Source organism: Trachemys scripta, chromosome 5 (assembly GCF_013100865.1).
Source record: "Trachemys scripta elegans isolate TJP31775 chromosome 5, CAS_Tse_1.0, whole genome shotgun sequence".
Lineage (NCBI taxonomy): Eukaryota > Metazoa > Chordata > Testudines > Emydidae > Trachemys > Trachemys scripta.
In genome coordinates this window covers 71,192,768-71,218,502 of record NC_048302.1, presented here as the reverse complement: position 1 = coordinate 71,218,502, position 25,735 = coordinate 71,192,768, and the positions used below count along the sequence as shown (strand labels likewise).

At 43.0% G+C, this 25,735-nt stretch overlaps 1 long non-coding RNA gene across 1 annotated transcript; it reads left to right on the top strand.

Annotated features, from left to right (window-relative positions):
- The first annotated feature begins 92 nt into the window (after positions 1-92).
- On the top strand, positions 93-25,735 carry LOC117877569. Its single transcript, XR_004645763.1, has 4 exons — positions 93-282; positions 3,766-4,097; positions 4,460-4,557; positions 23,452-25,735. It is a non-coding gene; the product is annotated as an uncharacterized LOC117877569 (long non-coding RNA).

Genomic DNA, 25,735 nt, shown 5'->3' with positions numbered 1-25,735 from the left:
GACTTTGGGGAAGGGGCGGGAAATTGGGCGGAGTTGGGGCGGGAAATTGGGCGGAGTTGGAGCAGGGCCGGGGGTGGGAAAGGGGCAGGGCCAGGGCTCCATGGCGTGTCCTCTTTTTTTAATTTTTTAAATATGGTAACCCTACTATTTCCCTATACCCTCCTCCATTTTATGCTGATCTCCTCCCACTGACATAACATAAGTGCGATTAGATGGGGTCAGACCATGGTCCATCTTGCTCAGTATCCTGTCTCTGACAGTGGTTCATACGGGAGCTTCAGAGTGAGTATACATTTTCTATTTTTGGCTTCTAGGATTCAGAGGTTTAGGGTTGCATCCCTGAGCATCTTAGCTAATAGCCATTGATGGACCTATCCTCCACAAACATATCTAGTTCTTTTTTTAACCCATTTATACTTTTGGCCATCACAACATCCCTTGGCAATGATTTCCACAGGTTAGTTGTGTGAAGTATTGTTTGTATTAAATCTGCTGCCTACTAATTTCATTGGGTGACCCCTGGTTTTTGTATTGTGTGAAAGGGTAAATAACACTTCTCTATTCACTTTTTCCAAACCATTTTGTAGATCTCTATCATATCCCCTCAACAACACATCTCCCCTCTCTTACAACGCTCCACCTAACCAGTGCCTCACAAGTGTCCCAGGTCACCAATTTCACTCACCACCACAACTATTTGAGAGACCTATACTGTTCAAGGCCCTTTCACAATGCTGCAGTTACTTCTACCTCCTCTATAATCCCATTCCACCTCACCACAGTTTTTAGATATTACTTGAGTCTTCACCCTACTCCTTGATGAACCTGTAGCCAATTAGTTCTTTTTATCATTTAATTGTGTTATCTATTATCTTGGCAAACTCATGTTATTTCAGATGTAATCATTGTTGGCATAGATATAAGTAGGATAAGATCATAGGAGTATAATATTGACAAGAATTGAGGAGCAGGGCGGGCTCCAGGGTTTTGGCCGCCCCAAGCAGCCAAAAAAAAAAAAAAAAGCCGCAATTGCAATCTGCGGCGGCAATTCGGCGGGAGGTCCTTCGCTCTGAGCCGGAGTGAGGGACCGTCCGCAGAATTGCCGCCGAATAGATGGACGTGCCACCCCCCTCCGGGGTGGCCGCCCCAAGTACCTGCTTGACAAGCTGGTGCCTGGAGCCGGCCCTGTTGAGGAGTGATGAGTATGTATTAGGTATATGAATAAGGCTATAATGCAAGGCCTACAGGCTAAGGCCTCTAAAATTTTAGTTTAAGCTATACTAGGCCTCAGGCTTAACGAGGCTTGACATAAGTAGATGACCCAGGAATAATCCTGTGCCAGTAAAGTTACTGGATTTCTGTAAAGAATGTGCCAATAGGTGATGTTCCAGGAAAATATGATACAGTGTACCTGTCTAGATTACAAGGCACTTGACTGTAACATCATGGAAATTTCTGCTTATACTGCAGGTTACCATGGAAATGTGTGTGTATAAATGCTAATAAGAATAAGGGAAACTAAGAGAACAGCCTAGGAAAAGTGGGGCACCCCAAAATTTATGGAGTGTGGAAGTACAGATAAGGAAGGGAAGGCTGGAACCCTCATGCATGTGCATAAGGTGCTAGCCATGCATAATAGGCTAAAAAAGGTTCCCTAGTAGGGATAGGATGGGAAGACCCCTTTATTGATGACCACCCACTGAGAGATCCATCAGACTATTATATCTTTGGGTATGTGAGTACAGTATGAATACTGTTTTGGCTTGTGCATAGGCTCTCTCAGGTTTTGAATACCTATGTGCAAATGTAACCTTAATCATCTGCTTAGTAAAACTTATAGTACAAACAAGACTTCTTACTTGTGACTCTGTTTGTGGTTACTGTTCTCATTCTTCATGTACTCCTAGAATCTTTCAACCTAAGAATATTGCTCTGGGTAACTTTCTCCCTATTGGTCTTTAAACTGTAGCAACACAGGAGCCAGACTTACTCACACCCTAGGGACACTGGTTTAACCCAGAACTATCAATTCAATTTTGAATAGAAGCTACGAACCTATATAGACCAGCCACACCTTGGCTAGCCTAAATAGGCCTTAGACTTGCTATGGAGCAGAGTGCTTGAGGGAACTTTTGTTCCTGTGCTCCAGCTGTCCAGCTCTGCTCCCTTATTCACTCCCTTTCATACTCCAAATAATTACAAAGTGTGAGCTATAGAGGGAGAAGTTGTGAGAAAACCATAAAGCACACAGAGGTGCCAGTCACAGCCTCATTTTTAAGGTTACATCTAGAGTTCCTTTATATTCATATTTTGAACCTCTCCCCTATCAGGATCCCAACAAGGGCAGACAGGGACAATGCTCAGAGCAGGGGCAAACCTGAGGCTAGGAATAACTGAGGAGCTTGTAGTCAGGTTCAGGCCAGGGTCAATACCAAGGATCAGAGTCTGAGTCAGGTTTCAAGGTCCAAGTCAGGAGGTGAAGTCCAAGTCAAACCAGGGATTTAAGAGCAAGGAACAGGCTCAGCAGCTACAGAAGATCCACACTGTTGCCTGGACACTTCCTGGAAGGCCTCTTGGGTTTATATAGGGCAGGGAGCCAATCAGGAGCAATGGGGCTGCTGTCTGTCAGACCCTTGAGGTGGAACATCCCATGGTCTGTGTCCACAGCAGGTCATGGGAAGTGGAGCAGATGTTGGTTACAGCTGCTAGGTGACAGCCTGGTGATTTCTGCTGCCTGTATTTCTTGTTCCCCGTTTCTCACCAGAAGGCTAAATGCCGCTCAAGGTGAGCATCCCTTTGTGGCTTTATTGGACTGGGTTTCATATAAACAAGATGAGCTAAGGAAAGGAGAACAAGTGGACATCTTCCTGATCCTACACCTCTGTGTGTGAATTGCTGCTATGGCAGATGGCTGAATTAGAGGGCTTTTAAAGAACCAGCCACCATTTTACCCTCAGCTTTAGGATAGATCTAGCATAATGCAGCTTTCCAGCCCCCACTTTGCAGGCTACCAGGCACTTCCCCCCCCCATCTAGTAGAGATCCACCCCAGGTTCATACAACAGTGGGGGGTATGGATCAGTGTTCATGTCGCACTCCCCATCAGTACCTGGCCCGGGGTGGGGAAGCTAATGATCCAACCAGCAGACCAAATTCAGTGATGAATCCTGGTCACATGCCACCTGAGGCATGTTGCGCATACACTGAAAAGAAGATACAACAGTGACTTGGTTGAAATGAGTTAGTCTAAATTTAGCCACTCTGGAACAAGTGTCCATATCACAAAAAACAATATCACAAAATTGATAATGCTTTATAATTTTCTAATTAAATACATATTTCTTCCTTATATGTTAACATTAAAGATATGTAACCAGCTGCAGTCAACATAATGCAATGCAATGAAGATGAACCCATTGGCAATGGACAATATGACTTCTAGTTGTCTTCAAACCTTAAACAAAAAACAAACAAACAAAAAAGAGAAAATGGAGGCCATCTTTTTGTTCTGTTTGTACAGCACCTAGCACCAGGGGGTCCTGGTTGGGCCCCTAGTTCTCACTATAATAAAATAATATAATTAATGAATTCTTTACTCTGTGTTGAATGATGGCTATAAGTTCTAAATTATGAAGGAAATTTATTCTTTGCTTACCCACCATGCAGAGACAAATCAGGGCCATTTTTAGGAATTTGGGAGGATTTACTATTGTTCTTCTTGGGAGGACCCCATCTTTCAATCTCTGCTTTCTTCTTCTTTCTTCAGAACTGCCTTAACCCTCCAGTGGTGGGGTTCCCCTGCTGGATACCAACAGGCCCTGCCACACCACTCCCCAGAAAAGGGCAGTAAAGAGGTCCTTCAAGTGGCCTACAGCAGCTGTGTGGGAAGCAACCAATCGGGGCTCACCAGGCTAGTATAAGAAGAGCTGCAGGGCCAAAGTGAGACTGGTTCCTTGCTAGAGTTGAAGGAGTGTGGATGCTATGTGGCTGGCTGAGGGAGCTGCAGGACCTTGGATGAGGTAGTGCTGCCAGAAGCTGGGGAGAGCAAGAAGGAGCCCTGAGCTGGTTGCAGGGACTCCATCAGGACAAGGCCCTGAGGTAAGAGTGAAGATGGTGCAGGGCCATAGGGAAGTGGTCCAGGAAATTAGAGCAGCAGTGTGACTTAGATAAAGGAACACAGTGACAGCTACTATCTACAGGGTCCCTGGGCAGTGGGGGGAAGTAGGGGAAATGTTCTGGGCATTGATGCACCCTGGAAGGGGGAACTAAACTCTTTAAAGGCCCAACTGAAGAGCTGGGGCCAGCAAGGCTCTGAGAGGGTGAAGACATTGCCTCCAGGTAAGGAGCCCTGGGGCACTGCTCTAGTCCAGAGCAGGGACAAACTGAGAGACATTACAGGGCACAGAGAGTCCCCTGTTGGACTTGCACCCTGAAAGGGGTTTCCTTGTCTTATCTCACAGACTGTATGAGTTGGCTGGAGGGCTGAGTCAGCAAAGACCCACCACAAACAGGTAGAGAGTTCAGGCACATGCACTTGGCCAGGGGGTGCTTGTGAGAGGTGAGTGCAATCCTGTTACACCTGCCTACCCACATTTTCTTGGTTAGAGACTAACCTGTAAATGTACCTATCCACTAGCAGATCTGGTAGCCTACCTCTCCCCATGACAGGCACTGTGAATCTGACACTACATTTAGTAGAGCAAGCATACCGCTCTTAATACTATGTATATTTTATTTGGAATTGTCCCACAAAGTAAAGCCCAAGTCCTGCAACTCGGGCTGGAGTCCAGTGCCTGTGCTCCAGCCTGAGCATTTATAATGCAATTTTATGGCCCTGCAGCCCAAGCCCCGTGAGCCCAAGTCAGCTGACCCAGGCCAGCTGCAGGTGTTTTATTGACTGGGGTATGTCTACACTACATTCAGCAACCTTGGGGACCTTTTGGTAACCCATGTTTTGAGGACTGCAAAGATAGCTACACAAATTTGTGTAATCTTTAGAAAAAACACATTTTCCATAAAAACAGATCTATGCTTTTTTCACAGAACTCACTTACACACACACACTTATGAATCTACTAGGCAATGGAAATGTACCTCCTTGTGTGTGAATAAAGCCCCAACAGTCTACTAATAGTGCTAACACACTGACATCATTCTACAAACATTTTCACATAATACAATCTCTGAAAACCTTTGTTTCCACTTAGGTCAAATTACTTGGAAAAAATCACACTTTTCCCATTAAAAATTATTTTCCCTTTATGCAGTTTCCAAGTACTCCACCCCACCTACCTTGAGTTCAAATTGGCTTGCTTCACTTCTCTGGATCCAGCAGTCAGAACATATGCAGCTCCTTAGTGCTCAGGGCAGGTGGGGAGCAGAACAGAAGCAATCAATATACTGTACAAATATTAAACTATCAGTCCAATTGTTTAAGTACTTTCTGCTTTGGCAGTAGTCTGCAGCCAGTAGGAGTAACAAAGTTCCATGCCATGGTGAATAAATACTTCATGTCAATTTACAAACACATTTATTCTTCGAATTTGCATGGGGATTTAAATGTAAATTCAAATGACTCTAATGAAGGGTCCTTTTCAGATAACTAAAAATTTCCAGCGCTCCAGAACTAGTTCTGTAAGGGCCAGGTTCACCGACAGATTCTGGGTGCATTGTGCTGTTCTGGCACACAAAGCAGCCATTAAGCCAGCTTAAATGGCCTGTTAAACCAGATTTATGGCCTATTTGTATCACTTTAGTGGCACAAAGTAGCTGGAATATACTGGTTCTGTCCACAAACCTTAATTATTAGTTCATTTAATATTGCGGAATTTTTGTAAAATACTGTGAAGATGAAGAGCTAAGTAATTGCTATATATCGTTTGTTAATTATTATGGGCATATTTTCAGGCCTTCTGTGGATGCATGTTGCATCTGGATTTTGTGCCCAAAACTGAGCTGCGGGAGCAAATCTACTCACTTGCATCTCTCTACCTGACTGTGGATGGAAATCATAAGAGATGCAGGAACTCAAATATGCACGTGGAGTTTTCAATAGGCACAAATTTTGTGGGAGCAAATTACACACACACTCACACACGCACACTCACTCAAAAGAGTCAGGATTTAACCCTTCTGAAAAAGGCCCTCTATATTTCTAAAACTTCCCTTATTCTTGGGAAGAACTCCTGGTCCTGAGATAAAAAGTATTTTCTAAAAAAATTCAGACAGTGACTTTAATCTCACATTTTCTATGAAATTTGTGCGGTTACGCTTTTGTGCTTGATTTGCTTCCTGAATTACTGAGCAAAGCTGATATCTCATACATGAAAAGGTAAAGATCAAGCACCATATTCATCATGTGGGCCTATGGCTCTTAGATTTTCTAGTCAACTTTTATAATCTTTCTATGTAATATATGCCTTATGTCTGGATAAAATATTCCCCACTATTTTCAATTATATTCTGAAAGGATTTATTAAAATATATAATAATAATAATAATATCTAGCTTTTGTATAGCACTGTTCATCAGATCTTAAACACTTTACTAAGGAAATAAACCTCAATATCCCCATTTTACAGATGGGAAAACTGAGGCTCATAGAAGTGAAATGATTTGCCCCTAGTCACTGTCGCAGGGCAAGTGTGCCCCATCCCCTCTTGGGGTGGGGGCAAAGTAAATACTTCCCTGCAGTCACGTCCTTACGACCACCCTCTGTCTTGGGGTGGTGAGGACTAATAGTAAAAGTCAATATAGCCACTTGCTCACATGCGCCCGCGCGCTCTCTCTCTTTCTCTCAAAGTTGTGTGGCCAATGGCCAGAGTCAGGGTGACAGCACCTTCCCACAAGGCAGTGGGGACCAATGGCCAGAGTCAGTATAGCGACCCCCTCTATGGGAGCTGCGTGGCCTAGTGATCACAGCCAGTATGATTTCCCAGTTTGGGAGGGTTGTATAGCCTAGCAGTCAGAGTCAATTACAACAGCCCTTGCATTCAGGACAGCACAGCCTGGCATCCAAAGTCAATATAACAGCATCCAGACTCAGGGCATGTGGCCTGTGTAGGGGGGCCTTGTGGGGGCAGCAGCAGCCTGGGTAGGGGATGCCCAGGCCCACCAACTCCATCAGGCTCTGACCCAGGGCCATAACAGTGGTGGAGTTGTCTGCTACTGGGTCAGCAGGGAATCCCACCAAAACACGATGACCACACTCAGATGGGAGATACCACTCGCTCACCCTCCCTGGGTCACTTCCTACCATGTTACCCCATTGACTATGGCTTCAGGAATTGGGGTTTCTGGGCTCCTCAGCACAGATGATTCCCTGGGACTCTCAGGATCTCTGGCTTCCCCAGGCAGGGGCTGGGATGGCTCTTCAGCTGGAGCCTCCTCCAGCAGTCAGCCCTGAATGAGCTGAGCTGTTCTGTTCCCTTTTATACCTAGTCTCCAGCTGGAGCATGCCCAGTAGGGCCGCAGGGACATGGTCTCCTGGGCTCAGAGAGTGGCATTAACTCTTACAGTACCAGTGCAAGGCAAGTGCACTCCGTCACAGTCACCCAGCCAAGGGAGACCCAGAAATAGAATCCAGGTCTCCTCCATCCCAGTCCAGCACCCCATCCACTAGGCAACACTGCCTCCATAAAAGTAGAATAAAATTATTTGTATAAAGTTATACAGTCCTGGAGGGCATGATAACCCTCTGAAATGGGTCTTGTTTCATTTCCCTCTCAGATTAAAAGAGCGAGAGTTGAGGCCACACCACTTGCATTTTTTCTTTAGCAAAATTTCACAGAAATAATATTTTATTCAATGGAGTAAAATAAAAATATCAAATTTTGCCTGGTTCTACCCACTCTTACATTTTATATATACAGAGTTGAATAGATTGGCAGTTTGATCAGTCTCCTTCTGTGGTAAACTGAACATCTAAATAGCCTCTCAAGGATCACATACGTATTTTCCAGGTTTTCTTTCATAGTTCCAAGATCTTTAAATCGGAATATTTACCTCCTTCAGATTCTTCTTAGTAAATATTTATGTTATGGTAGTGCCCAAAGACTCCATTAGGTGCCCATGCTGGGCACTATACAAACTTAGAAAAGAGACAATCCTTGACCATAAGGGGTTGAAATCTAAAGACCCAAATTATATATACATTGGGAAAAGTTACCACTTTGTGCATGACCACCCAGTTTGTACAACCTCTACTGTCTGTTACCTAGAAGTCAGAGGCAGTGCCTTTTGGGTTTGGCCTCATGGCTCACTTTTTGTGGCAACTTCCCACCCTGCAAAACTTTCTCCTTGATCATTTCGGTCACTCTCCAAATATGAATATGACAAGGAACTAAAGCTTTGAATGGATTTTTACATTCAGAAAGCAATAGCTCTGTCTCAGCTCTTTGAGGAGAGTTGACCTAGAGGTTTTGCAGTTTGAGGGGAAAGGAAGTTTTGCCTCATTAAGGACTCTGTAAAACGGTAAGAACTGCATGACTTGGCCTAGCATTAACAGGATTTCCTCCCATGACGTCTGAGCAGTTGCTTAGGAACTATTCAGTAGGATTCTTTTCCTAGTACTGAATATGAAGCTTTCCAGTTGTTCTTACTTAAAGACATGTATCATTGTTAACTTGACAAATAACTCAAGCTATTGCTGTCTATTCTGGAATCTTTATTAATTTACTTTGGACAAGCTGTTGCACAGAGCAAGGGAGAAACAATCTTTTTGGCTACAAATGGAAAATAACTCTGAGCTCTTTAATTTAAACAAGTGTTAGAAAATGTTGGAAAATCTCATACTTATATTATCAGGCCAAGAGTAGTCTTAGATCTTGCTTTTGTTGTATATCTGGTGAAATTATATCCCCACTGAAATCAATGGGATTTTGTCCACAGACTTCTATGGGGCTAGGATTTCACTCAGATTGTATGTATACAATACATTAGAGGGGGAAGTCCAAAATCATACTGCTAGTGGAAAGCAGGTCTCAGATTTACCTGTGAAGAAGCAATTGACTCTATAAAACACAGTACTTCCCTAACACAACTTCACCACTCACCAACACACTTAAGAATTAGATAGTAACAATCCAGCTCCATTATGCTGCTGCCTTGGAAATCAACTGTTTGCATAATTTGGCTATTTGCAAATAAAATTGGGCCCAAATGCTATTTTATCACGTGCAATCACTCCAGTTAAGCGAATACTTGGAAAATGCACACGGTTTCATCTATTTATCAGTTTCTTTTGAAACAGCTGTTAGTATCTGCACTAAAAAGTAAAATGCACAATGTCATTGGGATGTATTGAAAACATGCTTATATGAGACATAAAACCCATTATTGCAATGGGGAGGACAATCTGCAAAACATCAAAGGCAAGATTCAGCTTGATTTTTGTTGGCTTCTGGCAATCTTACCCAAGATGCCATGCCGCAGTGATAGATAATCCACCAAGAGGACATTGCAGCAGTGCAAAACAGCTGCAACCTCTCCATATGTTAGGGGCCATTAGGTAGCCAACACTTGCTATGAAGGGGGCCCAGCCAGTATGGCTGGCAGATGCTCTGTTTCAGAGCATCTGGGGCTCCCATCATTCATGCTTTTGGACAAAAACTTATCCGGTTACCCCCAGGGAGAGAAGAACAATGTTTCTTTCAGCTCCAGGGAGCACAAAGGAAATATGGCTACTCTAGCCACCTCTTTTAGATGCTTCTTACCACCACTTCAAGTAAGCCAGCTTTGGAAAAGGGGGTAGGGCCAAGGACATGCTCCATCCCCCTTTCTGCCCTTGATTGGAAGGTTAACAGTACTGTGTGTTGGCCATTCAGTCCTTGCTCTCAGGGGAGTACAAGGACTACAATTGTATTTGGCTGCTCTGATGGGACAGAAGAGGAGAGAGCATTGCATCTTCTCCCAACCACCTTTCTCCTCCACCCCTTGTGTTCTTGTGCTGTGGCTGGGTTTGCTTTGGTCCTAAAATAGCATTTATTTTATCACATAATACAACTTTTTGTGTTAAGATATTTTCCTATTCCCTTAATGTTAACTCATGTTAAGCAAGTTTGACTGTGCTAAGACAAATTGCTAAGGCCCAAATTCTGCCCTCAGTTACTTCCACACAATTCCATTGGTTTTGGTGTAATGGGCAGTACAATAGGTTATTTGCATGAGTACAAGTGTAGGCAAAATTTATCCTCAAGCTTTAGGGCCCAAACCTGCTTCTCTGGAATTCAGTAGGCCTGATTTTCCACTTCCCTGCCCATTGTGTAGCATTTATACCAGTGTAAAGTGGTACCAAATCATCTTACACTATTTGATATTCACTTTGCCCAGGTGTAAATGACAACACAAGGTACAAGGCAGAGGAGGATCAGGCCCTATGGGAGTTTTGCCATTGAGTTAATTGGAAACATTCTTGGTCTTGTGATTTGAACCACAATATTTTAAAACTGAGTTTCTATAGTCATTTTTTGCTGTGCTAAAGTAATGACGGGAACCATTTCATTTGGAACCAGCTAGCATTCATGTTTCCAAGATAAATACCTTAAAATAAATTATAATAAAAATATAGTAGACTAGGTTGTCATTAGTTAGGGTACCAATAGTAGATGGATTATTTTGAAATTCCATTCATTTTTTAATTCTCTGTTGGTCCCAGTCCATGAGGCAAAAATATTTCAACAGATAATGAAAACAGACACATGTGAAGGAAGAATTAAATTCATCAATTGCAAGACTTGGCCTTAAACACCACTTTGCTGCACTGAGCTATACACGCTGGCAAATGAAAGCACTAGAGGTGTGACATTAGAAGGGTCACCACATGAAGCTCAAGATTTTCTGCAATGCATACTGCAAAATATAGAGGTCTATGAGAAAAATGATTACTGGACTGTGGGTTAAAGAAGACAGTCACTCAGGAGACAGAACCAACCACAGTGTCCCATTATCAGACAGGTTCTTGGAAGACAGGTGCATAAGAGTATGTGCACCATGGAGCATGGTAAAGAACAGAAGCAACCTGGTATGCCATGCAGTACACTTGTATCTACATCAAGGGAAAGAAAACAGGACTTAGGAACCCAGACTTTCACTACGACTCTCTGTCTCCTTTAGAGCCTGATCCCTGTGTAACCTTCCTCTATACCTCCCCTGGTGCTGTGAGAATATGGCTAGTTGGTTCTGGACAGCTTGGAGCTATGCAGAAATGCTCCTTCTTTCTGACTGCTATGCTTGAATAAACATGTCCCTTTTAATCGCTAACTCTAGATCTCGAGTGTATTTGTTTCCCTGTTAAAACAATAATGATGGGTATGACAATATTGCCAACACCTAGTATTCAAAAATCATGAGGTAAGCCCCCCAATTCATGATTGGTTTAAAAACATGGGATTAAAAAATAGGCTCTTTTTATTTGTTCTCTGGGTTCTGAGCCTTTAGAGTGTACATTTTCAAACTTTTATCAGCAATCATGAAGTCTAGACATGTACTTTTGTAAAATGAAATTGGGAGCGGGTGGTCTCATGAAATCCAACTACACCTCTACCCCAATACAACGCGACCCAATATAACACTAATTCGGATATAACACGGTAAAGCAGCACTCCGGGGGGGTAGAGGGGCTGCACACTCCGGCGGATCAAAGCCAGTTCAATAGAACATGGTTTCACCTATAACGCGGTAAGATTTTTTGGCTCCCAAGGACAGCGTTTTATCGTGATAGAGGTATATTGCAAGACTCAGGATCAAATCATGAGTTGGTAACACTGGAATAATGGTGACATTGCTGCCACTGTTCGCAATCCTTTATCTTAGCTATTTTCTATTTGGATTGAAAGGTTAAAGAATTGATCTGCATAAGTAGAAAATAAAACAGATTGTTGGGTTGTTCACCTTATCTATTATACGAGTTTATAGAAATACATGTTTGAAAGAGAGAGAATGGAATTGTAGGATTCCTGGATTCTAACAGGGGCATAACATTTCAAAATGTATGTTGTGCTGAATGCACTTCTGAAAAGCTGTTTGTTTGGGGCAGGGGTTATACTAATACGGGCACCTTTTAGAAGATAAGGTCATGTTATATTCCTACAATTGATCTGTTAAGTACTTGTTCCTATTAAATGCCATATTCAACAGTTGTGCCAAACACATGAGCTAATAAGTTACAAACTTTATTTTGAGCTGCTTGATTTAGAATCAAGATTTTTGACACCCAATACAAAGTTACAGCACAGCATCTTCCAAGTTTAAGGGCTCTTACTGTGTGTGTAATCTCACCTTAACCACTTGCATATGACATGAAACTGCTCCAGTTGCTGCTATAGCAGAGATTTTGTGGAGAAGTGGATGGTGGTTGGCTTTCTCCACCAGCTCAGATACAGCAGGATTCCTGAGAGAGGAGAAAAGCCTGCAGTTATTAATTGGCAAAACAGTAAAATGTCATGGGGGAAAAACCTTTTGTTTCTATAGAAATGAATAGGTAAGGACATTCCTGATGAGAAATCTTGAATGCTACCAAGTTGTAATAATTTCCACATGGATAAATACCTGTGCAGAGTTCTATTGCCTTCAGGGTTGGTCCCTGCAGGTACAGGAGCCTGCCCATGTAGAGCTTATTGAAGAATTGGGGCCAAAAAGATCAGTCACCAGTAGGCATACTTTTTGCAAGAGACTATTCAAGGAGACCTCTACCTCCGCAACTGATGACCAATAGAGTAAATCTAAGTCACTAAAGAGTCATTAAATCAGAAAGGTAATACAGTCCCTAGCTCGGAGAGTGATTCTAGCTCATTACATGCATGGTATACTTATACAAAACCACTATACTACAACTACACTAATACAAAATTTAAATGGTATCAGTCTATAAATACCTACATAGAGAACTAATATTTGTAATGGGCTTTTCAATCTAGCAGAAAAAGGTATAAGACAATTCAATGGCTGGAATTTGAAGCTAGACACTGGCATAATTCTCCACTGGAATAATTTCCCAAAGGTCATGGTGGATTTTCCATCACTGTCTATTTTAAAATGAATATTGGATGCTTTTTGAAAATATATGCTCTAGGAATTATTTTGGGGAAGTTCTATGACCCGTGTTATATAAGAGATCAGACTAGATGATTGCAATGGTCCCTTATGGCCGTGGAATCTATGAATCAGGTCAAGATTGGGGGGGTCATGTGATTGGCACTATGGTGCTCAATCAAAATTCTTGCTTTGGGGATGTAGTATTATCTAAAGTCTGAAGCTGGAGCTTGGGAGTCAACTGATGAGTTGTGCCATTTACATGTTGAGTAACCTTAGGCAGTCTCCCTGTGTCTGTTTACCCATCTGTATAATAGGTGTAATAATACTTGCTTCTCGGGGAGAAGGTTTAATTAATTAACGTTTGTAAAGTGCTTTGAGTGTAGATGAAAGGTGCTATATGTAGGCAAAATATTATTTGTACTAACTGTAGCCTGTCAATGAAACTAGTGAATTTCAATAAGGAACATTTAAAAATGTCCTTCCATCTCCATGTGACTCTTTAAGGTTGCTCAGACAGCATTCAGAGTGTACACAAAACAATTCACCCCTGGCTTTTAATACCATTATGGCTATTCTGTGTCCTCCTTTTAGTGTGTATATGGGACAGGGACTGTCACTTATTTTATGTTTGTACAGCACCCAGCACAATGAGGATCCAAAGTGGTTGATACTCCTAAGCATTACCCCTAATGTAACTATTTAATGATAATAATATTAATAGTAAAAATTCATTTCCAAAGTGCTGCTTATGGTGGACAGTTTCTGGTCTTCATTACACTGATTTAAATACATTAAATCAGTGGAGTTACTGAAGATTTACACCAATGTATCTGAAAACAGCATAGTCTGGGGAACAGTACTCGCAACTTTCTGCTCCAAAACCATGGTTCCCTACCACTTGAACTAAAGGAAATTTTTCATTAACCATGATTACCATAGGCCTTGTATTTAGGGCTAATAAAGGCAATGCAAAATTGAGTTTCTAACCATAAATTTTAAATGTACTTCATTCTGGGGGAAGTCATTCACTTTAGTCCCAATGTTACTTACATTCCATGCAAACTTGATGTCCTCTCACATTGCTGAAAAGTATTTGAATAGGAAATAAAGAATTATAAAACTGAGATTACAGAAAGTTATTTGCCGTAGAGGAACAACTCCCACAGGATTTTAAGTTTCCTTCATAAAAAAATTATTCATCACACAATTGGGTTTTGGAAGGTGGAGAAGTAGGTTTCTAATTTGAACCATACATTCATCCCCAGCAATCCTGAGTGAAGCTGATCAGATAGTCAGATGAATTTTGCCTAGTTTCATGTTTCATTATGAAAGTTTTGCAAAATTGTACTTATATCCACTTTGTAGACCAGTGTCTAAAGGATAAGACAGTCCTTCAGTTGAGCAGATGCAGTTCCATCCATTAAAGAACTACACACAAATACACCTACTTACCTTTTACATAGATGTAGGTTCCACATTATTTTTATGTATAATCTTTTCCCTAACATCTGGGAAAATGGCCTCTTCCAAGCTGATGATTGGTAGGTTCACACCTATAGTTGGAAGGCTGGTATGTCTGAGCAGCAGACCTTGCCTGAGCTGTCAGCTGGTTTCCCTGACCTACTATACTACCAACTCTCTGCAGTAAACTATTACAATTTCATTAATTCTGTCAAGATCAAAAATTTGACATTTTCACTGGCACATGCAACTTTTCTCAATGAAAGTTGCCAAAAATCCTTTCTGGAACAAACCAGAAATATTCACACACTCCCCACAAGTGATAATTCTCATTTTTGCAGCATAATTAGCATTTTTCTGGTATTATGGTCATATTTTGTACTCAAAACAACTTTCATGTTCATGAAAAATAGACAAAAAAGATATTAAAGACCAATGATTGAGACTTTCAAAAATGTCTTGGAGATTTAGAGTTGTAGCCACGTTGGTCCCAGAATATTAGAAAGACAAGGTGGGTGAAGTAATATCTTTTATTGGACCCACTTCTTTTAGTGAGAGAGAGAAGCCTTTGAGCATACACAGAGCTCTTCTTCAGGAATGTACTTAGTGTCACAGTTAAATACAGGGTGGAACAGATTGTTTAGCACAAGTAGTTAACAATCTGTTCTACCTTGTATTTAGCTGTGACACTGAGTAAGTTACCCAGACCTGAAGAGCTCTGTATGAGCTAGAAAGCTTGTCTCTCACCAACAGAAGTTGGTTCAATAAAATATATTACCTCACCTATATTTGTTTCTGTAGGAGATTTAGACACAGAATTTCATTAATCAACTCCATTAAAAGTAATGGAAGATATGTTTAAATCCCATGTTTAGAAAAATCTCAATTACCATGTTTGCAGAAAGACAACACCAGCAAACTAGGATTTTTCATTAATAATTGGAGATTAGAGCAACAAACTCCAGATATGGATTTCAAACTCACTAATACTGGAAGACCATTGGATTGGCCCATTGGCAAAATCAACTTTGTGTCTAGTTTGGATTCTGAAGGCTCCCACAAAGATCAAAGGTGATAAGAAACAGGGTTTTGACTTTGACCCATTTCTTTTAGTATTATCCTAATGTTCTACAAAACTGGGGAAAGACAGTAAGAAAATGCTGGGGTCCAGTTAATAAATTTATAACATACAAAATAACAGACACAATATAAGAACACAAAGAGGATGATGATTACTAGCCCTAATTTAAACTTAAAAAAAAATTACTGGTAGCATCTCACAGAGATTTAGTTAATTTTTAAGACAACCTCTGGCTGCATAATCAGATGCTTTGTAAAATTTCTAATGCCTATTCTCTCAGGCAGTGTCTTGAAGAAGAACCTCAGCTTGAGACTCAAACCCCTTTATTAGACTATATACAGCAGGGGTCTGCAACCTATGGCATGCGTATCAAGGATGGCACTCAAGCCGATTTTTAATGGCATGCTGCTGCCTGCCGGAGTCCCGGCAGGCAGCAGCGTGTCATTAAAAATCTTGCCCAGCTCGGTCCGCTCTTCTCCGCCCTCCGCTTCCGCCCCGCCCCCACGGGGGCAGGGAGCAGAAGCTTAGGCGTGCGCACGGGGTGTGCCCAGGCACACCCTGATGCAGGGGTGGGCAAATGGCCCCACTATCCCAGCACAGCAAGCCGCGGGGTCCGTGCTCCCGGGCTAGAGCACCGGACCAAGTGCAGCAAGCCGCCGGCCCTTCCCCCCTCCCCTGGAGCCATGCCACCACATGCACAGTGCTCTGAGGGGTGGGGCTGCGCTCTCCCACGGGGCAGTGTGTCTGACTATGTGCAGAGCAGAACAAGCTGCTAGGAGCCTCATGGTAAGGGGGCCAGGGCCCGGGGGGTTGGATAAGGGGTGGGATCCCGAGCAGGGTGGTTAGGGGCAGGGGGTCTCTGGAGGGGATAGTTAGGGAGCGGGGGGCTTGGATGGGGCATGGGAGTCCCAGGGTCTGTCAGGGGGAGGCGGGTGGATAGGGGTCAGGGCAGTCAGGGAGCAAGGAGGGTCCTGGGGGGCAGTTAGGGTGGGGGGTCTCTGGAGGGGGTGGTCAGGAGACAAGGAGCTGGGGGATGGTTGGATGAGTCGGGAGTTTGGGGGGGCTGTCAGGAGGCAGGGGTGTGGAGAGGGGTTGGAGCAGGCAGGGATTGGGGGGGTTGTATGGATCAGGAGTTCTGGGGGTCCTGTCAGGGGGCAGAGAGTGGTTGGATAGGCATGGGAGTCCCAGGGGTCTGTCTGAGGGCGGGGGTGTGGTTAAGGGTTGGGGCAGTCAGGGGACAGGTAGGGTCCTAGGGGGGCAGTCAGGGGACAAGGAGCAGGGAGGCTTAGATAGGGGGTGGGGTTCTAGGGGGCAGTTAGGGGAAGGGGTCCCAGGAGGGGGTAGTCAGGGGACAAGGAGTGGGGGGGTTGGGGGTTCTGAGGGGGGCAGTCGGGGGCGGGAAGTAGGAGGGAGTGGATGGGGGCAGGGTGGGGCAGGGCTAGGGCATGGCAGGGCTAGGGGAAGGGGGGGTGGAATAGGGGCATATTCCCTCCGGCCTCCTGCCCTGACCCCCCTCACACACCCGTCTGCCCTGACCCCCCTCACACACCCCCAGCCCTCTGCCCTGAGCCCCACAGCCCCGCACACCCCCCAGGCCCCTTCCCTGAGCCCTGTACCCCCTCATACACACCCAGCCCTGCTTGACTCCTTCACCCCCCCCCATGACCCCAGCCCTGACTCTGGCACTCCCACACATCCCCAGCCCCGCCTGCCCTGACACCTCACCCCCCTCACATGCCCCCAGCCCTCTGCCCTGACTCGTGTACCCCCCACAACCCATGCACCCTCCACATCCCCCACCCCCACCCTGAGCACCAAACAGGAGCTCCTGCACACACGTGTGCACACACACACACACACACACACACACACACATTCCCACTTGCACCAAATGGGAACTGCCCAGGTAAGTGCCCCACACCCAAACCTCCTGTCCCAACCCTGAGCCCCCTCCCTCATTCTAGCTCCTGGCCAGACCCTTCACCCCCAGCCCTGTGCTCAGTGCACTCCCACCCTCAGCTCAGTGCAGAGAGAGGAAGAGAATGGGCCAGAACCAGAGAGAAGTTAGGTACCCACTATGTGGGTAGGACCAGGACCCCAGACCGGCAGTGGGCTGAGTGGGTCCAGCAGCCAGGATCCCGGCTGGCAGGAGCCAGCGGATGGAATCCCTGAGCTGCAGTGGGCTGAGCCGCTCAACCCACTGCCGGTCTGGGGTCCCAGCCCTACCCACATACAGCCTTGCCGCCAGCCCCACACAGCCTGCTGCTGGTCTGGGGTTCTGCCTGCCGGTCTGGGGTTCTGGCTGCCAGGGCCGGCTCTAGCTTTTTTGCTGCCCCAAGCAGCAAAAAAAAGCGTCGCCTCCTGAGCCCCCCAGCCGAGCGCCGTGCCCCCCCCCCCCCCCGCCGAGCGCCACTGGAATCCACCCCCCCCCGAGCACCGCACCGCCGGAGCCCGTCCCCACCCCCTGCCTAGCACCACCGAAACCCCCTCCAGCGCCGCACCCGCGCCGCCCCCCCATGCCGAGCGCCGCCAGAACCCNCCCCCCCCGGCCAAGCGCCGCGCAGCACCGCCGGAGCCTGCCGAGCGCCACCGGAACGCCCCTCCTGAGCCCGCCGCCATAGCACCCCCCCTCCCCACGGAATGCCGGGCTGCGCTCCCCCCGCCGCCCCTTACCAGGTGCCGCCCCAAGCATGTGCTTGGGTGCCTGGTGCCTGGAGCCAGCCCTGCTGGCTGCTGGACCCTTGGCAGCCAGAGTCCCGGCTGCAAGCCCTGCTCAGCCCGCTGCCAGCCTAGGTGAACAGAACCCCAGACCAGCAGCAGGCTGAGCAGGCCAGCAGTGTAAGATCAACATTTTAATTTAATTTTAAATGAAGCTTTTTAAACATTTTGAAAACCTTGTTTATTTTACAATAAAACACTAGTTTAGTTTATATATAGACTTATAGAGAGAGACCTTCTAAAAAAACATTAAAATGTATTACCGGCACATGAAACCTTAAATTAAAGTGAATAAATGAAGACTCAGCACACCACTTATGAAAGGTTGCTGACCCCTGCTATACAGGGTGTCCTAGCTTCACTCTATCACTTTGATTAGTCTCTACCAAACTCCTTCTCATTGTAGTCTCCAGTTCTGAACTGAAATGATGCATTGAATGTGCTGGCTCAGTTTCAGAGCAACTGCATTTATATTCCCACTCTGTGGTCCATCAAGGGCACCCACTTTAGATTTCTAGCTCCAAGCCATCACCTCTCTTGGGCAGAGAACTATGTCTCACTCCCTCCTGATGTGGGAATTTAAGGCTGCACAGCTTCCTGCCTTACATTGTGATATCTCCAGCAAGTTAGACAGCCTAAAAAGGTCAGCATCTGTGCTTTGCTTTCTGTACTAAGGCTTTGAAGCATGTAGGTGCCTGTAGTTATAAGTTACCATACAGCTCTTTTGAAGCAAGCATATCTATTTTTATGGCAAAAGTTTTACAGAGAAAACATTAAAATCATAAGAGAACCTATACCTATTCTAAAAAGTTCACCAGAAGTCACCAAATACAACCTAGGGTTCTGGTAGGTTTTAGTCCTTCAAAACCCACAACTGGGTTTTCCCTGTGGTCACAAGTTCATCTTAGATTGAAAACCAGAATGAAAGCTGGAAAGACCAGCTTTTCTTTATACAGCTCTGGTCTTTCATCTTGGACTTCCATAATAGGTAATCAGCAGATAATGGCCATCTCCTCAGGGTGCATCTTCAAAAGGCTGTGTTTTTTGCATAACCAGATATGTGAAATTTGTATTACACACTCCCCAGGGATTCCTCGGGAAATTCACTTAAAATTTATAGTCCCAAAAAGTCCATGTTTATCTGGCACAATTCAATATAGTCTTTTACATTTCTTTATGCTTTCCAGGTCTTACATCTGTCCCATCGCCCCCACAACGGAAGTTACATACAATCCCAGGCCACCTCAATACATAAACTTAAGTCAATACAGTTGTCCAAGGATATTGTAGGAAACTGCCATATCTGTCATATGTGCATCCATAGATATCCAAATGGCATCTACATGGCAATTTCCTATGGTTTTGCAGGACCCATCTGGAACCATTTATATCATAGGCATTATAAAATAGTGTATTATTATTATTATTATTATAAGATTTGGCTAACCAGTTTATTCTACTACTTTTTTTTCTTACAGGAATATGTAAACTGTAGTTCTGAATAAGTGCATTATTCAGTAATCAACTAGCTTTAAGTGAATCATTCATTACCACTCTGCAAACCTGGCATCCCATAAACTGACCTGAACCCTGTTTTGCTTTAAAGGTGATCTCTGGGAACTATTTGTTGAATAGCTCCAGAGTCTGCTGTACATCATTTTTATTCATGAAAAGATAGATATCATATATGTAGCATCTGCACAGCTGGCTGAGTAATGTTTGTTTAAAAATATTATGTTCCAGATAAGTCATAAAGATTTCATCAGCTACTGAAAGAAATAAGAGATACAGTTGCAGCTCCAATAAAGTGGTTATAATATTGCCCATTGCATATAATCTATGTGGCAGTGACATAGTGTATAGAGTATACCCACTTCCAAAATTTCCACTACACCCCTGAACTTTAAGATCTACATTCAATCAGTGGGGACAATGTAAACATAGAAAGTAATTCTTTTTTAAAAATATTGAATAAGATCTTAAATTCAATGATTATCAAGGCTGGCTCCAGGAAAAATAACTTTAAACAACAGAAGAGCTTGTCTAATGGCCTCTGTTATTTGAATTAACAATGATTTTGGTGTGTTGCTCTCAGCTTAAGCAAAAGAACCTTCTAATCTCAAATGCACAGTATGAATCTCAAAAAAGTTTGCTACTGCAATTGAGTAGTAGAATAGGTTGAGACAAGTCTATGCACTACCACAGCATATATTTGCAACTAGTTATGTAGTAGTGGAAATTCTATGCACCAGAATGTTTGACATTAAATGGTCCCCTTGTTGGCAGTTCAGTAAAGTAGTCAAAGATTGACTGGGCAAGGAGACTGAACTGTATTGTAAATTGTGAGCAAATGGTGCAGCAATTTGTCAAAGTTTGCAATACCTACCACTCATTATCCATGCGCTTTACTTATTCTGTGCCAAATGGAAGTTCCGTGTGAGTAAGGCAAGCAAGATTTGGATTATCATGAATAAACACAGGACTTCAGCATCTAACATTTCTATAAATCTAGCAAACCTCTTTTCAAGAGAATTCAATTTTTTAGAATTATTTTTTAAATTTTCCTTTTATACCCTTTATTTATTATTTTATACCCTAAAAATTATTCGAAACCCAGGCATCTGATTTTACTTTATGGCTCAAATTTGCTTGGCCATTGTTCTTGTCGTACAGATGAGATTTGATTTTGGGGGGTGCAGGGAATAATAGGTAAGACAGAGTGCTGCAGCGAGCATAAATTTAACTTTGCAGAATGTCTGTGCTTGCAATCAGCAGTCTAAGGAGTTCTGCTATGATCATCAGGAGATGATGTCTATCAATCAGTCTTTAAATACTCCCTGTTAGGAACTGTTGCTGAGGATGTAATTGAAACTACAATTCCCACTAGTCTGTTCTTATTCTATTTTGTAGCCAAAGTAAAAATAAGGGAAGTTCTCTAGCTTTCCAATTCATTAAGTGGCATGGATCAAAAGGATTAGTACTGTGGCCCTAAAAGGTATTTTTTTGAGCTATAACTGAAACTACCATTTTTGCAAGGCATCATTCAGGACACTAATCAAGTCCTGATTAGTGTTGATTTCAAAATATACTTTCAGATGTCATCCATAAAAATGGAGAGACAATTTGTTTCTAAGTGGTTTACCTTCAGAATCAACAGGACTCTGTATTTACAATGAAAGTATGCAAAATTCATTATGTTACTCTCCCTGCTCAGATTTTCCAGAGAACAGGCATTATTTTTATGATTCACTGAATGGAGTGACACAATAAATTACCCTGACTTATACTCCATCAGAACCTATGATGATCCGGCCACGGCTGTTGCCCTTTCTCATTATGCACTGTCATATACTCCCTTGTCTAGCAATGAAATAATGGAGCGTTCCCAAACACCAGCAGGAGAGCTCTATTCCCCTCATGTATCTTGTTCTCACCCTGGGAACTTCTCCATTCCAGACTCACTGTACAGTTCCCCTTATGGATGGCTTCCATTCTAGTGCTTTATCTATGATGTCCCATGATATCTCATTCCTCATATTAGATATGCTCTTTGGAGACAAGCACCAAAACAATAAATCATGGTTAGGTTATTTTTAGGCCCCATTTCCAAAACCATGTTGCAAGTATTTCTGAAGAACCTGCACAAGGAACTGATTGTGTGCATGCACAAATAAATGACACAATTCAATGGTTTAATACTATCTGCCAAGTTAAACTACTGCAGAGCAGCTGTGTACATTTAAAATGATTCCTGGCACTACTGAAGAATCCATAAATCAGCAGTAACATACTTTCTTCCAATTAAGAGAGTTAAAGGGAAAAAAACAAGAAATTAATGTGTCTAGGAGGTGAATGACATCTCTATACATTTATAAATGTAAATAAAATAAAAAATAAGTAACTCTTACTCTCTGTAATATTACAGTTATAGCTCTTAAAAATATGTTAATTTTTGCCAGCATTCCAAAAGTTTTGTTATTGGCAAACTTTTAAGCCTGCCAGGGAGGTTCTTCTAAACATATTGAATAGACCCTTCAACCAAAATATAAACACTTTCAGTTGCTTGAAATATTGCTGCCCAAATAATTTCTACCTAGTCCCTCTCTCCTGCCATTGTGATGAAACTGTCATGTGAATGAGAGTAAGTCTTTTTGAAGTTATCTTGAAAGTAACCATGACATCAGATATTGCTTTAAAGAACCACATTACATATTTCTAGCTTCTAACCCACTGTCTGCCACCTTCTCAAATCTTCACCAAAATCTGTTGGATAGTTGTCATTTTTTTTCCCACTTCAAGTTCATGACCTCTCTTTTGAGATGCTAACTATAATAGGAACATTGTATGTTACATGTGCATAGCAGAGATACTGATGTACACACTGACAAATTAAGAAATGGCCCAGAACAGCAAACTTCATGGATGTGGGTAATTCCATTGACATCTCTAGTGGGCACCTGCCAGTTTTTGCTGTTTCTGATGCCTCTGCCTGTTCACTCCATATACAACATAAGCTACAGAGTGAGGTTTTTTTCTACTCACATCTTTGTTCCGTCATTCATTCATGTCATTCCACATGTCTAACCTGGCATTAGTTTGTCTGCTAATTGCAATTTCCAGCTTTTTGACACACGGCTAAGATATTTTCTATTTTCCTGACAATATTTTCTGCCCTTTAACATTCTTTTGTTTTATATTTTCCATGACTTCCTTAAGTCTGCAATAAAATACAGTTATTTGCATGTTCAAAATGCATTTTATTCACTAATTAAATTTCACAGCACCCCTGCTTCAGGTGTACCACTGTACTGTGTTCACACTCCCTGCAACTGTAACTAAGTCTGTGGAATATTTCATTTGTCTGACAATTCCTGACAGCTCCCTGGAGCAGCTGGGTGAAGTCTATGGTATATAATGTATATTTGCTCATATCCCCTTGCACCACCACTGACTGTGTTGAAAGGATCCAGCCTTATGAGGATTCAGGCATATGCCATGAGGACCAGGATTTAGGTGATAAGGAGCTTGAGTTCATTATTGGCATTCATTTGTACAGTAATTGTTATTTTCATTTTATTGCACTATTGTTGATTTTTTTTCTTTTGTGTTTTGTCCGTCAGCTGAACTTATAGTTTTCTTGACTCTTGTGTTTCCCTCTAGAATCCTGAAATGGTCTTCATCAGATCTCGCAGAAGGACTTCTCCCTCCTCTTTGATTATACTGTACTTTAAAAGAATTCCCTCAGGACACATCTGAGTATGCTGCTAAAGTGTCTGTACTGTGCGTGAATCTGTTCATTTCTTATTAGCTTGGCCAAACACCATATTGGAATCACAGCCCCAATGTCTTGGAGTGTCCTGTTTTGAACTTTTAGCAAACAGGCCACTGCTGTGGAAAATTTTGGATGTCCACTAAAGATTTCCAGTTGTTTTATAAGAACAAATGTGGAATGGTATGACTATGAGAGAGTGTTGCAATACCTTGACATAAGGTTAAGGACACTGTACAGCTGTAAGTTTTTATTATATGAAAATTGCAGCATGGTGTAATAAGTTAATTAGAAATAGCAAGAGGTTGATTATAATACAGAATTTCAACATATTCTTTAAAAATGCCAAAATTACTGGACTCTTCTATGGATTTTCTTTTCTTATCCCAACCCTCTATATCCTGCATACCTAGTGACAACTGTCTGACAATTCAGAAAAGGTTGAGTTGTGTCCTAATAATTCAAGAAACTAAGCTAGAAAATCTTTCTGCTTTATAGCACAGTATTTCTTTAAAAATCACAGAGTGGATAACTTTTGACTGCACGTTACAGGATTCCTTTTGCTTCTTTACAGTAAGGACTGTTACTTCCTGCTCTGCTAGGGTGAGATTCACTTTATCTATATAAAATGCCAGTAATCAGACTTTATATGAGCAAACTTTAGAGAGAGAGCTGGGGAGGTGAAATCACCCCATTAGTGCAGAGCAATGTAGCAGGGCAATTATGGGCTGAAATAATGCTTGCAGCTTCTATGTGGCCCTTGTGCTATGTATTGGGGCTACTCAACTGATATAAATATAAATCCCATGATCTATTTCCCACCATTTAATGTGGAAGACCTGTCTTCACTTGATGTTATGGAGTGCCCAATCCTTAATTCGACTTGATAATTCATGTGAAAACTACAAACTGCCATGTCATCTCTAGGATTTTACTGTGAGTTAATTAATGTTAGTTAAGAACACACCTTCTCTTCCCGGTGAGAAGAAGGCAGACAAGAAATAAGGCATGCACCTGAGGGTAATTAACTACTGGGATAACCACCCAGGGCTGTGGTGTACTACCTATCACTTGAAACCTTTTAGAAAAACATCTGATCTTAATTTAAAGATGCTCTAACAATGGGCTTGATGCAGGAATTACTGGATGACATTCTATGGCCTGTGGTGGAAAATGTGAGAAATTTCTGTATTATTTTTATGAAAAATGTGTGACTCATTTTCCCCACTCACTTTATTGTTATCCACTGAGTGTGAAGTAGTTAATTTCGCCTTTGGGATCAGTGGGGAGGGGGCCGTGCAGTACAAAATGGGTGTTGGTCACATTGGGTTAGTATGAATTAATTAACATGAACTGTCAGTATATGAATATTGCTGTGGAAATACACTGGAAGACCAACAGCTGGATGTTAAGTTTCTAACACCTGGCAGCCCAGGGAAGGAGAACATGTAGAACCAGACTGGTTGCAACATGAAGCAAAGAACTGAGGTGTCAGGATGGGTTAATAAGAACTCAGCTGACCAGTGCAAGGGAGAGAGATTTGACTCATAGCCAAACTTCCCTGCTTTGCCTATAACAAAATCTACCTTCCAGGCCAAGGCAAAAGAGGAGCCTCCTTACCTGAAAAAAAGCAGAAGCTAGCAAGTTACATATGTAGGTTTTGCTTTAACATTCTAACTGAAAGACCCTAAAATACCATACTCCAATTGACTAATAAATGCTGGCTTGTTTTGAAAAGCCTGTCCCATGTCACTGCAAAACGTCTGCTGTTGTATGGCTCCCAGGAGGGTTATGTCTCCTGCAGGGCATTCAAGCTCTTTTGGACTCTGCTGAAGAAACCACAGAGGTGCTGAACCCAGAGACCCAGTCTCAGAGCAGTGGAGCCATGGGGCTCCCCTTTAAGAAAGGGGAGGTGCATAAGGACTAGACCTAAAGTAGTGTACTCCCAGAGAGACTGTGCAAAGGTTGAAGGCCTAGCACCCTCTGAGGATCTGAGATACCTGTGTTATGCATGAGCTCTGACTAGATTATCCTAAAGATCCACTCTGGCCTTTTAATATGGAAAGCTGGCTTGGAGACCCATTCCAGGGTGCACAGAGAGCATGGAGGCATCTTAAGAGACCACTCTACCCATAACACCCACACAGCCCCAACACAGGGGGGTTGTAAGAGACA